The following is a 13,156-nucleotide window of genomic DNA, read 5'->3' as shown; positions in this document are numbered from 1 at the left end:
AATGTCAAGCTTGTGCCTAGATCTGCCACTTTGCAATTCTTACCCTAGACTCTGATGCTTTCCCTCTAGACACATGCCAAGACCTGTCTGCGTGATTAGCCAGATTGCTGCCTCGTTGCTCAAACCATGTAATCTTTAAATTATCAAAGTACTAAATGTTGATAAATATTCTAAATAACACAGAAAGCTACCAAATAAAAATGAGAGTTCCTACCTATAATCCTTTCACCATAATCCTATTTGTTCAGTGGTTTGTCATAAAAACGCAGACTTTTGTTTTATTTTGTGCAAAAGTAGAACCATGCTAATCATATTTTTCTGTAACTTGTAGTTTTTATTACTTGATATATCTTTGAGCTACTCAATTTTTAAAGTCTTGCAAAATTGGTACCTTTAAGATCCTTGTAGGCCACACCTTTACATTAAATTTGGTCAAAATTAAATGCACTTACCACATTGGAATATATTGCATACATAGTTATTAAATGCCCTGACAGGAATAAAAACTGAGGGTCAAAGAAAAACTGTATTTTCCTTGGAAGATTTTATGAACATTTACTTTGAACAGAATTTCTCTCCTAGGGGCCTTTAAATTTCAGTGGTAACTACAGAACAATTTTATTAAACTGCAGGTGAATTGGTCAAAAATAAACTGGCTCATTTGACAAATTGATCATAACGACGAATTGCTCAACATGGCAAATTGGTCAAAAATGAATATATCTAGTCATTGGCTTCAAATTATTTGTAATTTTGTGCATCATGGAGTTGTTTTTGCAATTTTTATGCAGCTTTAAGTATTTTTTCATTTTATCAAAAGCTGGGGGGAGAAGTAATTTTTTTGTGTGAACTCTAGGAGGGTTTAGAAAATTTCTACATGTTTCTTAGCATTTTGGTTCAATTTTCTTCTCTAAACATGTCACTGAATGTGCACTGAGGTTGCACATACTTCCTTCCACAACTTCAATCTTGAAAGCAGAAATTGTTTGAAATTGTAGCAATAATAACATAAAAGGGCAAAAATTATGCTTAAAATGTTCCTGGAAACCTCGCTTTAGAGTAAAATACATATGCAATGGGAAAAGACAAAAACATAATTAAAATAAATGAAGTAGACAGCATTGACAGAATACAAATTAATTTTAAAAATAACTTTAGAAAATAGAGTTATACAAATGATGGTTAAAGTTTTGAAATTTGCCTTTGGACAAATCACCTGGAGCTGGAAATAAAATGAAAAATTCATGAACATAAACCAAATGAGCATTATAGTTAAAAGGGAGTTTTAAAAAATAGAAGGAACAGAAATGTAAAGATACATAAGTTGCAAACACCTCTGAGTGTACAAAGTTAACAATATATGAAAATAATCCATGTCTGGAAATACACTTGTCATTTCAGCTAATTCATTTGTGATGTCATCAGCTACTTCAAATTTATTTTTTGTATCAATCACTTAGCAGTTAGCATGCATGATGCTTAATTGTCTACAAATAACCTTAAATGCATTTGCTTTTTCTGTGGAATTAATAAGATCTTCTCTACTATTCATGAAAAAAGGGGGAATATACATTCAAATCTGCACAGGAGGAACTTTGCTAACATTTGATATATGACTAGAAGTAATAAAATATATTTTATTTGTAGCTTATGAGTTGAATTTATCTTTATAGACAAAGTTATATATCTAATAGAATGGATTAAAATTAAATTCCTTGGAAATATTGTGTTTTCAGATACTGAAACAGACAGCTTTAACTCACATTTATTCTTTGTCTTTTGTAACACCAGAAGCTCCCATATCTGTCTTTGCACTCTGGTTTCCTTCTGGCATCTGAAATTGGCAGCACAGCACAGAGCAGGCATGAGACTAACAATGGAACTACTCTGGGAAACACTGTCATTAAGACACGTGACAATTTCCAAAGAATGCTCCTTGTAGAAACAAGAAAAAAAAAATACCTTTTCGCCTTAAGGAAAATGAAGCGATTCCTTAAAAATAAAGACAGCATTAAGGAAAACAGTATTTCCATAAAAATCAAAAGTATTTTGAGGAATCTTTCACCACTTAAAATGAAATTCAGTTCAATGGCCTAAGAGGTCATCAGTGAGAAATGTTTCATTTCTAATGAAAAGTTTTACTTCAAACAAACCAGATATAACATAAAAACAATACTTATAAGAATTACAGACTTTTAAGTATCCAACATATTCAAATTTCTTTAAAAAATGTAGGAAGGCAGAACTCACTTGGCATGGACCTGTTGCTTTAGTGTAATAAGATGAAGTGGCAAAGAAAATATTTCATTCTGTAATAAGCAAACATTAACCTAAGAAAACTTGAAGGAAAAATGGAATGCAATTCACCAGTGGATCTTGAATAGTGTCTCTATCATAGTAATAAAGCATGTTTATATATTGACTATGAATATAGCTTGTCCTCATTTTCATCTTACTGCTGTTATACTCAATTCTCAAGTGTTTATAAATCCTCATTGTATCATAGCAAGTATTTAAGGTAGATAACTCATCATTGACTTTCTTGAGGAATCAAATAGGAAAGGTCTAAGCAGAATAGTCTTTCTCTAAAAAAGAAGAAAATGGACAAACTAGAAGAATGTGAAAAATGACAATATCGTGGGTAAATCTCAGGATTCTCTGGAAGGTTACCAGTTGGCAAGTTTTCTCCAGGAAGTAATATTAGTTTGAGAAAAATGAATTCAAATTAAAAAGGAGAAAAATCAATTAGATTCAAGATTAATAACATTTTATTTAGAATGAGTGTTTGTGTGTGTGCAAATAGATATAAGATTCTATGTTCCAGCTCCATTGTGACAGAAATCCCTTTCATTTATTAAAAATAACAAAACAAAGAGAGTTGGGATAACATTTGATTATGAGCAGCTGTGCTTACTGGCACTGGGAAACTGCATGTATGTACATGTCAAAGTTGGGATATAAAAGGGTAAGACTCATTGAGGAGGTGTCTAACCTCAAGCTTGACTCATTGCTATGGGGCCTGATACAATCCTACCTACATGGTTCTGGAAAACTGAGCTGAGAAACTGGCAGAAAACTGGTTCAGAACAGTTGAAACTCCAAGGCCCTAATAAAAACAACTTGAAATCTGGCCTGGACAAAGCAGTATTTGGGGAGTGCCTATTGAAAACAATCCTCATTAAGGGGCACCTGGGTGGCTCAGTCGGTTAAGTGTCAGACTTGTCAGATTTTGGCTCAGGTCGTGATCTCAGATTCATGAGATCAAGCTCAATGTTGGTCTCTGTGCTGAGCGTGGTCTCTGCTTGTGATTCTCTCTCTCCATCTCCCTCAGCCCCTGCCCCCCACTCATGCACTCTCTCTCTCACTCTCCAAAAAAAACCCAAACAAACAAACAAACAAAAAAACAAAAACCAAAAAAACAAAAAACAAAAAGGAAACAATCCTCATTGAAAATGAGTTCATAATCAGAAGTTATAACCCATGTACGATAAAGACTAGAGAATTTACATACTGTGAGCTAGAGATAAGAAGAAATACAAAATAATGTGTTGAAAATATTTAATAAGATTTAAAATAATTCTGGTGATCTGGCATACTTGATGTCTGGATAAACCATTCCTGAACAGAACACCTAGCAATTCTGGATGATATATTTAGAATGTCTTTTTAAATGCATAACCGAACTGGTAGGAGGTAAGAAAGAAATTGTAATGACTGCATATAGACTGATATGACTAATCAGAGGTAAAAAATTATGATAAATGTGAATCTGAAAAGTTAAGGACAAAATCTCTCATTTGCCCTAAGGCATCTGCCCATCTGTGGTGACATGTATTTTTTACTCTTTTTTTTTAAATTTTTTATTATGCTATGTTAGGTTTTTTTTACTTTTTACATGGCAAAATCACTTATTCAAATGCAAGAAGACTGCCCTTTTGAAGCCACAGCGCGTATTTATTACATGACAAAAGAAAAGACGAGCCCCTTAATAATTGTTAGCTTGATGAAGTAGTAGCATTGGTAAGGTTCTGGTCATCTTGATTAAGATGTTAGGGGTTTGAGGTTCAGCTCTGCCACTTTTTAAAAATGAAAGTGTAACATACATAAAATGCCCAGAGTCTAAGTGTATGGCTTAATGAATGTTTACAAATGGATACTGGGCACCTCCATTACGAAAAAAGACTATTAGAACAAAGAAACCTCTCACATAAATACCCATTCAATAACAACCAGAAAAAAATGTCACAGCTTTATCATCCTATGTTTTGCCTGTTATTGCACTTTGTAAAAATTGAATCTATTTGTCTATCTTTGTTCAATCAACACAATTACTATTAGATGCAATCATATTGTCTGTGGCCATAGTTCATTCTCATTGCTATACAATATTTCATTACATGATTATACCACAATTTATATATGTCCATTCTTCAAGGATATTTGCTTCCATTCTTGACTATTACGAACAGTGCTACTAAAACATTCTTGTATGTGTAGTTCAGTGAACATATGTATACCCACTTCTGTTGGTCATATACTTAAGCATGGAATGGCCAAGTCATAGGGTATACATAGGTTGCGCTTTAGCAGACACTGGCAAATTGGCAAATGGATCATAGGAAAGTATTCCAAAATGTTTTTTTCTTATCAATAGTGTGTAAAGTTTCAGTTGTTCCACATTCTGGCCGATATTTCATAATATTAGGCTCTTGGGTAGGAAGTGACATGGCGTTGCTGTTTTCACTTGCTTTTTCCTGAAGAATGCTATGATGTGGTGGAAGACATTTTCAAATTCTTATTGACCATTTGGATACCCTTTTTTTATAAAATGCTTTTTTCAAATCTTTTGAATAGTTTTTGAAATTTTGTTCTCTTTTGTTTTTTGGGGGGTGGACATCTACATTTTACTTATTAATTTGCAAGAGGTCTTTACATACTTTAAATATAAATGATTTTTTAGTTTCATGTATGAAAATATCTTCTCCTACCCATGTACTGCATGTTTACTTTCTTCATGGAGTCTTCTGATAAATACAATTTTAATGAAGTTTCACTGATCAATATTTTCTTTATAGTTAGGGCTTTATTGGTTCTATTTAAGAAAAAGTTTCCAGCCTACCAAGAAGAAATTGAATAAGATACAAAATCCTAGTTTTATTTTTAAGCACATCCAAGAATTTAAGATAAACCTAAATATTCTAAGGAGGAGGAGATCATCGTAGGAGAGAGGTGGGCCCCCCCACACTGCTTTCACCTTTGCATACTTGGTGGGAAGTGAGTGAACCTATCATAAAATCACAAAAGAGAAAAAAGCGTAACATTTCAAGACTTGTAATGGCTGCATGTGGTCAGACATGACTAATTAGTATCCCAAGCAATCTCAGTTTCTGCCCATCCTTTTTCACACAAGACCTTCACTGAGGGCCTAATAGCATTGTATTAAATGCTGTAGGAAACCAGAACAGCTGAGAGAGTACTCCCTAGAGCCATGAGGAACTAACACTAGATACTCGGCAGCCTGGGAGCAGGACAGGAGAACGGAGAGAGCGTTCCTTCAGGTACTTCATCACTGAGTGGATGAAGGTAGTGAGCTGAAGACTGGAGGCAGAGTAAAAGGGCTGAGAAAGTCCCTCAAGGCGTACAGGACCTTCCCTGAGTTCCTGAAGGCTGGGAGAGGGGGAAAGGCTGTGCAAGATTCTCTGGGGGTACACAAGGCTTTCGTCACATGCAGGCAGGTGCTCTGTAGCTGGCAGAAGGGCAGAGTAGTGAGAAATCATCCCAAAACACAGCAGACTTTTATTTAGCTCAAATTAGAGCCCACTGTGGGCTGGAAACAGTGCAGCAAAGTGGAGAAAGATCTCACAAAGGTGAAAAGCTAGGAAAAAGAAAGACAAGTCCCCAGTTACCTGAAAGGCTGGATGCTAAGCTATAAAACCGAGATCTCCTACAATTCAGAAAAGTAGCTAATAAATTGAAAAACAAAGATCTCTGGAGTCTTGCCAGGGCTCAGATCTCAAGCCATGCTGAAGAAAATAATTGATCTCAAAATCAAAATATTTGAAGCCAGTGGTAAAATGAATCTAACAAAATCTGCAACAAAGCCCAGAACCAGCTGAAGTATATATTAGAGTGATTCCTTCTACCACCCTTGAAGCAACTTGATAGAAGAAGAAACATGTCTTTTCTTGAGGTTAAATATCATTGATTCTAATCTTTATTTTCTTTGGCATAACAGTGTTTAATATAAAATAAAACTTATGTGATATGCAAAGAAACAAGAAATGAGAATCATAAACAATAAGAGGAAAAACAGCAGAAGCTAATCTGTAGAGGTTCTAGATACTAGTATTAGAAGATGAGGACTTTAAAATGACTACGGTTAATACTTTAAACCACCGAGTAGAAAGGTGGGCAAAATGTATAATTACAGGGAGCATTTGAACAGAAAAATGTGAAGTATAAGGAAATAAAATGAAATACCAGAATGGAATAACATAGCATCAGAAATAAGAAATGTGACGGACTCCGCAATAGACTCTACATGGAGAAAGTGAAGACAGGTAAAAAAAATGACCTAAACCACAGCACAGAGAGGAAAAAGGAGTGTAAAACTAAACTAAGCAGAGCTTTCCAATACCTGTGACATAACATTAGATGCACAGTTACAATTAGTGTTCCAGAACTGAGGAAAAATAAAGGGGGAGAAATTTTTGAAGACATAGTGGCTGAGAATTTTTCAGAGTTAATGGAAGATATCAATCAATAAATCCCAAGCAGGATTAAACACACACACACACACACACACCCCGTAGGCCACCCAGGCGCCCCATATTATCCTTTTAATGTTGTCAAATCTATACTGATGTCCTCCTTTCTGTTCCTAATACTAAAGTTATATTTTCTCTTTTGTTTTGATCAGTCATTCTAAGTATTTATAGATTTTATTGATTTTTTTAAAGACCGAATTTTGTCCTTTGAGTTTTGCTTTATGCATTTTTAAAATTTTATATTTCTTTCTTTCTTTCCTCTACTGTATTTCTTATGTTTTATTTCCTGTTCTTTCTTTTGCTTCTTTAGAAGCTTTCATATATATTAAAAGTTATATAACTTACCCTGTCTCCCCCATGTAAGGCCCAATTATAGTCCTATGTATTTCATATGTTTCTGATCTGAGTCATTTATTCTTTTTATATTATGCAATTGAGATATGTGGTTATGTGATTAATTGAAAACTAATTTAAAAATAGTGATAAAAATTAGAGAAGCATATTTTAAGCATTAATTGACCTTGAAACATGTAAGTAAAAATGGAATTTATTAGCTATGCTGGGTTGAATAGTGTCCCTCAAAAATTCATGTCCACTCATAACTTGTATGCATGACCTAAATTGGAAATAGGGTTTTTGAAGATGTAATCTCATTAAGATGAGGTCATGACTGGTTCAGACACACAAACAAGGGGAGGGAAGAAATCATGTGAAGCTGGAGGCAGAGATCGGAGTGATGTGTCTAGAAGCCAAGGGACACCAAGTATTGCAGGCAACAAGAAGCAGCTAAGAGAGAAGCATTGAAGAGATCCTCCCTAAAAGTCTGCAAAAAGAATCATCCCTGCTGACAGACACCTCAACTGTAACCTCTGGAACAAGCAAACAAAGAATACAGTTTTGTTATCAAGTCACCTAGTGTATGGTGCTTTGTGATGGCAGCTGTCAGAAAGTAATACACCAGTAATTACTTGATAGGAGATGAAGGCTTTTTCTCTGATTTGGGTTCATTGACTAGAATTCCAAAGAACATGCATTTGCTTGTACTGTAATTTCCAGTTTCAATTTTTTAAAGTGGCATAAATACATCTGTGAAGCGACTGGAGTGCAGAATTTCTTGAGCTTTTTATGAATCCCTCCTACTTCCCCCCCAGTCCTGGATTGTGGCCTGTGACTATTAGAAAAACAATTTTAAATGGCACACTCACTTCTATCTAATGTTGTTAAATAGTTCAACTTCATTTTTATAAAAACAACCAAAGTTGTTTCAAATTAATAATTTTCTATCTACATAATATTTACTTAAATAATCGGGTTTGAAGCAAGTACAGCTGAGGGTGAGCACACAACTGGTGAGAGCTGACTCGGTGCAAGCAAACACCCTACTGTGAGCACCAGCCTGTGAGCCAGGCAGCAGAACAGAGCACGGGCGAAACCGGAACGTCTGTTTATTGGAAAAGACAAATCTGTTTTGGTTTTCTTGAACTTTATTATTTTACTTTATTGTTCTTTTCTTCAACATGTGCCTTTTTGGTAAACTGTGGAACAAGGCCGGGTAGAAAGAAGGAAGGAAGTGGACAGAAAGCAGGAGAGAGGAAGGAAAATATGCCCTTGGATGATCTCCCACTCCAGTTATTGCTGTCAAACTTTAAATTCCAGGTAAATCATTTCCGTGATGAGACCACGAATTCCAAGTATGTATCAGATACGTTGGGACTACAGTTTGTTTTTCCCCTTAGTGTAGATTTGATGATGTGAAAATTCCTGAAAATCAGTGAATGTGCCTTTTTATTGAGCAAATAATTAAAATATACTCAACACTTAATATGTACTAGGAAATAGTCTACTTGTTTCATTGTTCTTTTTTAAATCACAAAATAATGTTGGATGTTGATATTATTATTTATCCCATTTTACAAATAATTGAAACATAGTAAGTTTTGGTAATTTACCCATTCTCACTCAGTGTAAGAAATTGAGCTGGGGTATAAAGTCAAGCGCCTGGGAAGATGACTGTTACTCTGCATGTCCTCTGATGTAGCTTCAAACGCAGTGCTGGGCACAGGGTCATGTTCATTTGATATTAATTGGTATGGCAGTGGATTGAAAGGCCCTCCAAAAGATGTGTCCTTGTCTTAATCTTCCAAACCTGTGAATGTTATTGCGTTTAAAAGAAAGGGTCCTCACCTGCGTCGTTGATTTCAGGATCTGGAGAGGAGATCACCCTGGGTTAGCCGGGTAGGCCTTCACTCGTCGATTAGGATCCACATAAAAGACACACAGAGGGGAAGACAGATAGAGGCAATGTGAACATGGAGGCTGAGACTGGAGTGATGTTGCCACAAGTCAAGGGATGCCGACAGCCACCAGAAGCTGGAAGAGGCAAGAAACAGGTTCTCCCTCGAGCCTCCAGAAAGAGTGCTACACGGCTGGCGCGTGGACAGGAGACTTCTGCTCCTCCAGAACTGTGACAAAATAAACTCTTGTTGTGTTAAGCCGTTGTGTTCACTTGTTACAGCAGCCACAGAAAAACGTGTGATACAGGAAATTGAAAACAAAAACAAAAGCCTGAAAAAGCAGATTGAGAGGCAATGGAAAACATTCACATCCATGATAATTAGATTTCTGCATAAAAATGTTCCAGTTTCCATCCCCCTAATTAATAAATACATCTACTCACCTTTGATATACGCCCTGATAGGAATTTGCAAGTTTTTTTTTAAAGAACTTGCCATTTTTTACTTTTAAAGCAATAATTTCCTAAAAGAAATACATAAAATCTTCCAGATAAAAGCAAATGTAATAATGAGTAGCTGGGTGAACTCTTGTATAAGGATGTTATACCTCAAGCAACTTCCTTTTCACCACCACAGTGAAGGAGTTAGGCTATCATTCCTCTCTGCTACTTTTATTCAGTTTTCTTTTTCCCCACTAAGTTTTGGAATAAAGGAGTAGTACCTAGTGGGAGAAATCAGTAAATCCCCTTCACCTGACACTCAAAACTAAAATCAAGTTGTGTTTTTTTGCCCTTTAGTATGCCCTCGTAATTTTTTCTTGTTAGGCTCTCATAATACACTAGGTAAAATGAGTGCTGTACGTTGACCTTTGGACGTGTGGGGGCGAGGTGTGGGGGAAGGGGAAGCGCTCAATAGTCCTGTGAGTACGTCTGTCTTAGCCTGTCTACGGGGCTGTGAACCTCACAAGTGTTTCTCATATTCTTTTTCTCTCCCCTTCGGTAGAACAGGATGGCTAGATTGGACTGGAATTGGGTAACTCCCTTCTCCCAGGTGAGGTAGGCTTTGCTTAAAACCCTGACGCGTTCGTTTCTCCTGAGGGCAGCCCTTTTTATAGACGAACACAGGGTCTGGCTTGTTTCAAAATGGTTCCTTTTCCCTTTTCCCCCCGACAAAAGCAGGAAAGGTATTTACTGTGAGAAGCTGGTCAGGTTCCTGGGGCAAAAACTCCCAAAAGTGTGGGGGCCCCTCTTAACGGAGTTCCTTGGAGTTAACACTCAGTTTTTGCATGGGGCCTCCGGCGATTTGTCAGCTACGGTTGCGGTTTTCCTACCCAGCACCGTTCCCACCGCAGCCTCCGCTCCTCTGAGTTTCTGCTCAGGTAAGTTGTGAATCCCTCTGTCCGCCTCTCCAGTTTTGAGGGCAGTGAGTTGCCCTGCAGCCTTCCTTCTCTTACCGATTTAAGAAGAGCTGATTTTCAGTGTGCTTAGTTTTTTATTAGAACAGAGAAATGACTTCCAAGCTTCATGGGAGCTGGAAGTCTCCCAAGTGTGATTATGTGAACACACAAATGGAGCCATGTAACCAACAACATAATAAAACCCTGAAAGATCTCTTTCATTCTAGAAAATTCCTCGAACCCTCATTCGGTCAATCCAAATGCCCACAAGAAATTGCTCTTCCTATTTTATCACAAGTTAATGCCACTTATTCTTGGTGTTAATATAATGGATCCCCACAGTAGTGTTTCGGGTTTGGCTTCATTTGCTCAATAAGATGTTTTTGACGTCTGTCCAATGTTGTTCCATGTGCTAGTAGTTCGATCTTTTTAAGATAGTATATAATTGCAAGAATATACTACAAAATATTTATTCCTTCTCATGTTGAGGACGATTGGTTGTTCCCATTGCTACCAACATAGTTATTTCTAGTTAATTTCCAGAGTTTAGTTCATGCTGCTATGGATATCGTGATATTGCCTTTTCTTGAACACATGTCTTAATTTCTCTAAGTACCTAGAAATGGATTCCGGGGTCCTAGGGTAGCTACATGTTTAACTACAAGAGACTACAAACTGTCTTCTTAAATGATGGACCTATCTGGGGGCACCTGGGTGGTTCATTCTGCTAAAGCGTCTGCCTTTCCGCTCAGGTCATGATTTCTGGGTCCTGGGATCGGGCCCCACTTCTCCCTCTCTCTCTCCCTCTGCCCCTGCTTGTGGACTCTCTCACTCTCTCAAATAAATAAAAAAGACCTTTAAAAAATTATGGAACTATCTTATATTCCTTGAAAGGTATGAAGATTCCAGTAGCTCCATACCTTAATCCATTATTGTTGTTTTTAGTGCTTTTAATCTTAATCGTTCCAATGTTTCTGAGCCGGTAGTTTCAACATAGATATCACTGAATGCTAATTCTATCAATTCCATTTAAAAATGCTTATTGGGGGCGCCTGGGTAGCGCAGTCGTTGAGCGTCTGTCTTCGGCTCAGGGCGTGATCCCGGCGTTCTGGGATCGAGTCCCACATCGGGCTCCTCCGCTAGGAGCCTGCTTCTTCCTCTCCCACTCCCCCTGCTGTGTTCCCTCTCTCGCTGGCTGTCTCTCTGTCACATAAATAAATAAAATCTTAAAAAAAATAAAAAATAAAAATGCTTATTGGCCATTCATATATTATCTTTTATAAACTTTATTTTCTCTCATCCAGTTTTTATGGGGCAGTTGTGTTTTTATTATTGATTTGTTGTATATTCTGGATACTATTCCTTAGATATATGTACCAAAATATTTTCTTCCTGTCTGGGCTTTCCTTTTCATTTCTTAAATATTGTCTTTTGATGAACTTTACAAAAAAACAATATTTAAATAATACTTAAAGACAACACTTTAGTGTTTGATTTTGATGAAGTCTAGTTTATCCACTACTTATAATGATACATTTTGCGTCCTCACTAAAGTATTTTCACCTGCCCCAAGGCCTCAAAGATTTTCTTCTATGGTTTTCTTGAAGATTTGTAGCTTTAGCGTTACTTTTTATGTCCGTAATCCATCGTAGGATAATTATCATGGGTGGTAGGAGGTGTGGGTGGAAGTTCACTTTTTTCCTACAAATTTATTTTGTGGTTTCACATCTTTTGAAAATACACTTTATTTTCCTTCATTGAACTTGGTACTTTGGTTGAAAAACAATGAACTGTATAAGCATGTATATTATTTCTGGACTTTTAATTCTGTCCCATTGATATTTTTGTCTGATTTTATGCCCATACCACAGTGTCATGATGAGTATAACTTTTTAAATAAGCACTGAAATCTGATAATGCCAATTCTATAATCTTGTTGTTTTTCTTTTGAGGATGACTTTGCCTCTTCTAGGACTTTTGCCCTTCCCACATGAATGATAGAATCAAATAGCTAGTTTTTATCAAAAAAAGCCTATTGAGAATTTGACTGAAATTGCATTGACTTTATAGGTCAATTTGGTTAAAATTAAGACCTATTTTATAGGTTTAACTGTAAAAGTCTCATGTATTTTGTTGAATTTAGTTACTTTCTTCAGCCGGTAAAGGCATTTCATGTTGGAAGAATAGTGCTGGTAGGCAGTTAGGGACAGGGACTGAAAAAAGTCATTGACAAATTATCTAATTAACATTTATCACTGTTAATTATGTGAAAATTATGTGAATCTCAGTGAAGAAGCAAGCTTATAAGCATGCCTGTGTCCAGAACTTATAACTGGTTTAAGGTATCTAATTCTATGAAAAAAAAAAATCCCATTAAATAAAGTTTTGTATGATGAAGAATTGTTTTTATGTTGATTCTCTGAGGTAACTGAGAAAATATTTTCTCTTAAAATTATTTTCATAAGCCACAAAGGCCCTATCCTTGAACACCATAGTCTAAATTGTCATTGTTTGGATTTACCAAGGCTTTGCTCTTTGAATTCCAGCCTGGCTGTTGTCAACTGAATTTAAATATTCTCATTTGTCACCATTACACGGTGAAAAGAGGATGTTTTTAACTGCATATTGAGAGAGTGGGTGTAGACACCCAGGAGGCTGAGAATAAGTCCTGCTGCCTTGTAGATGCTTCTATGTGAAACGACTCCATAACCAGAACAATACACAGTTTACCCACTGAGTTTTTACTGCTAAATTTGATC

The 13,156-nt window shown here is 36.3% G+C and overlaps 1 long non-coding RNA gene across 1 annotated transcript; it reads left to right on the top strand.

Annotated features, from left to right (window-relative positions):
• The first annotated feature begins 2,591 nt into the window (after window positions 1-2,591).
• On the top strand, window positions 2,592-12,737 carry LOC130543303 (uncharacterized). The gene is made up of 2 exons (XR_008958555.1): window positions 2,592-8,423; window positions 8,970-12,737. It is a non-coding gene; the product is annotated as an uncharacterized LOC130543303 (long non-coding RNA).
• The last annotated feature ends 419 nt before the right edge of the window (window positions 12,738-13,156 follow it).

The sequence above is a fragment of the Ursus arctos genome, unplaced genomic scaffold (assembly GCF_023065955.2).
Source record: "Ursus arctos isolate Adak ecotype North America unplaced genomic scaffold, UrsArc2.0 scaffold_11, whole genome shotgun sequence".
Lineage (NCBI taxonomy): Eukaryota > Metazoa > Chordata > Mammalia > Carnivora > Ursidae > Ursus > Ursus arctos.
This window is presented reverse-complemented; position numbering and strand designations above follow the sequence as displayed.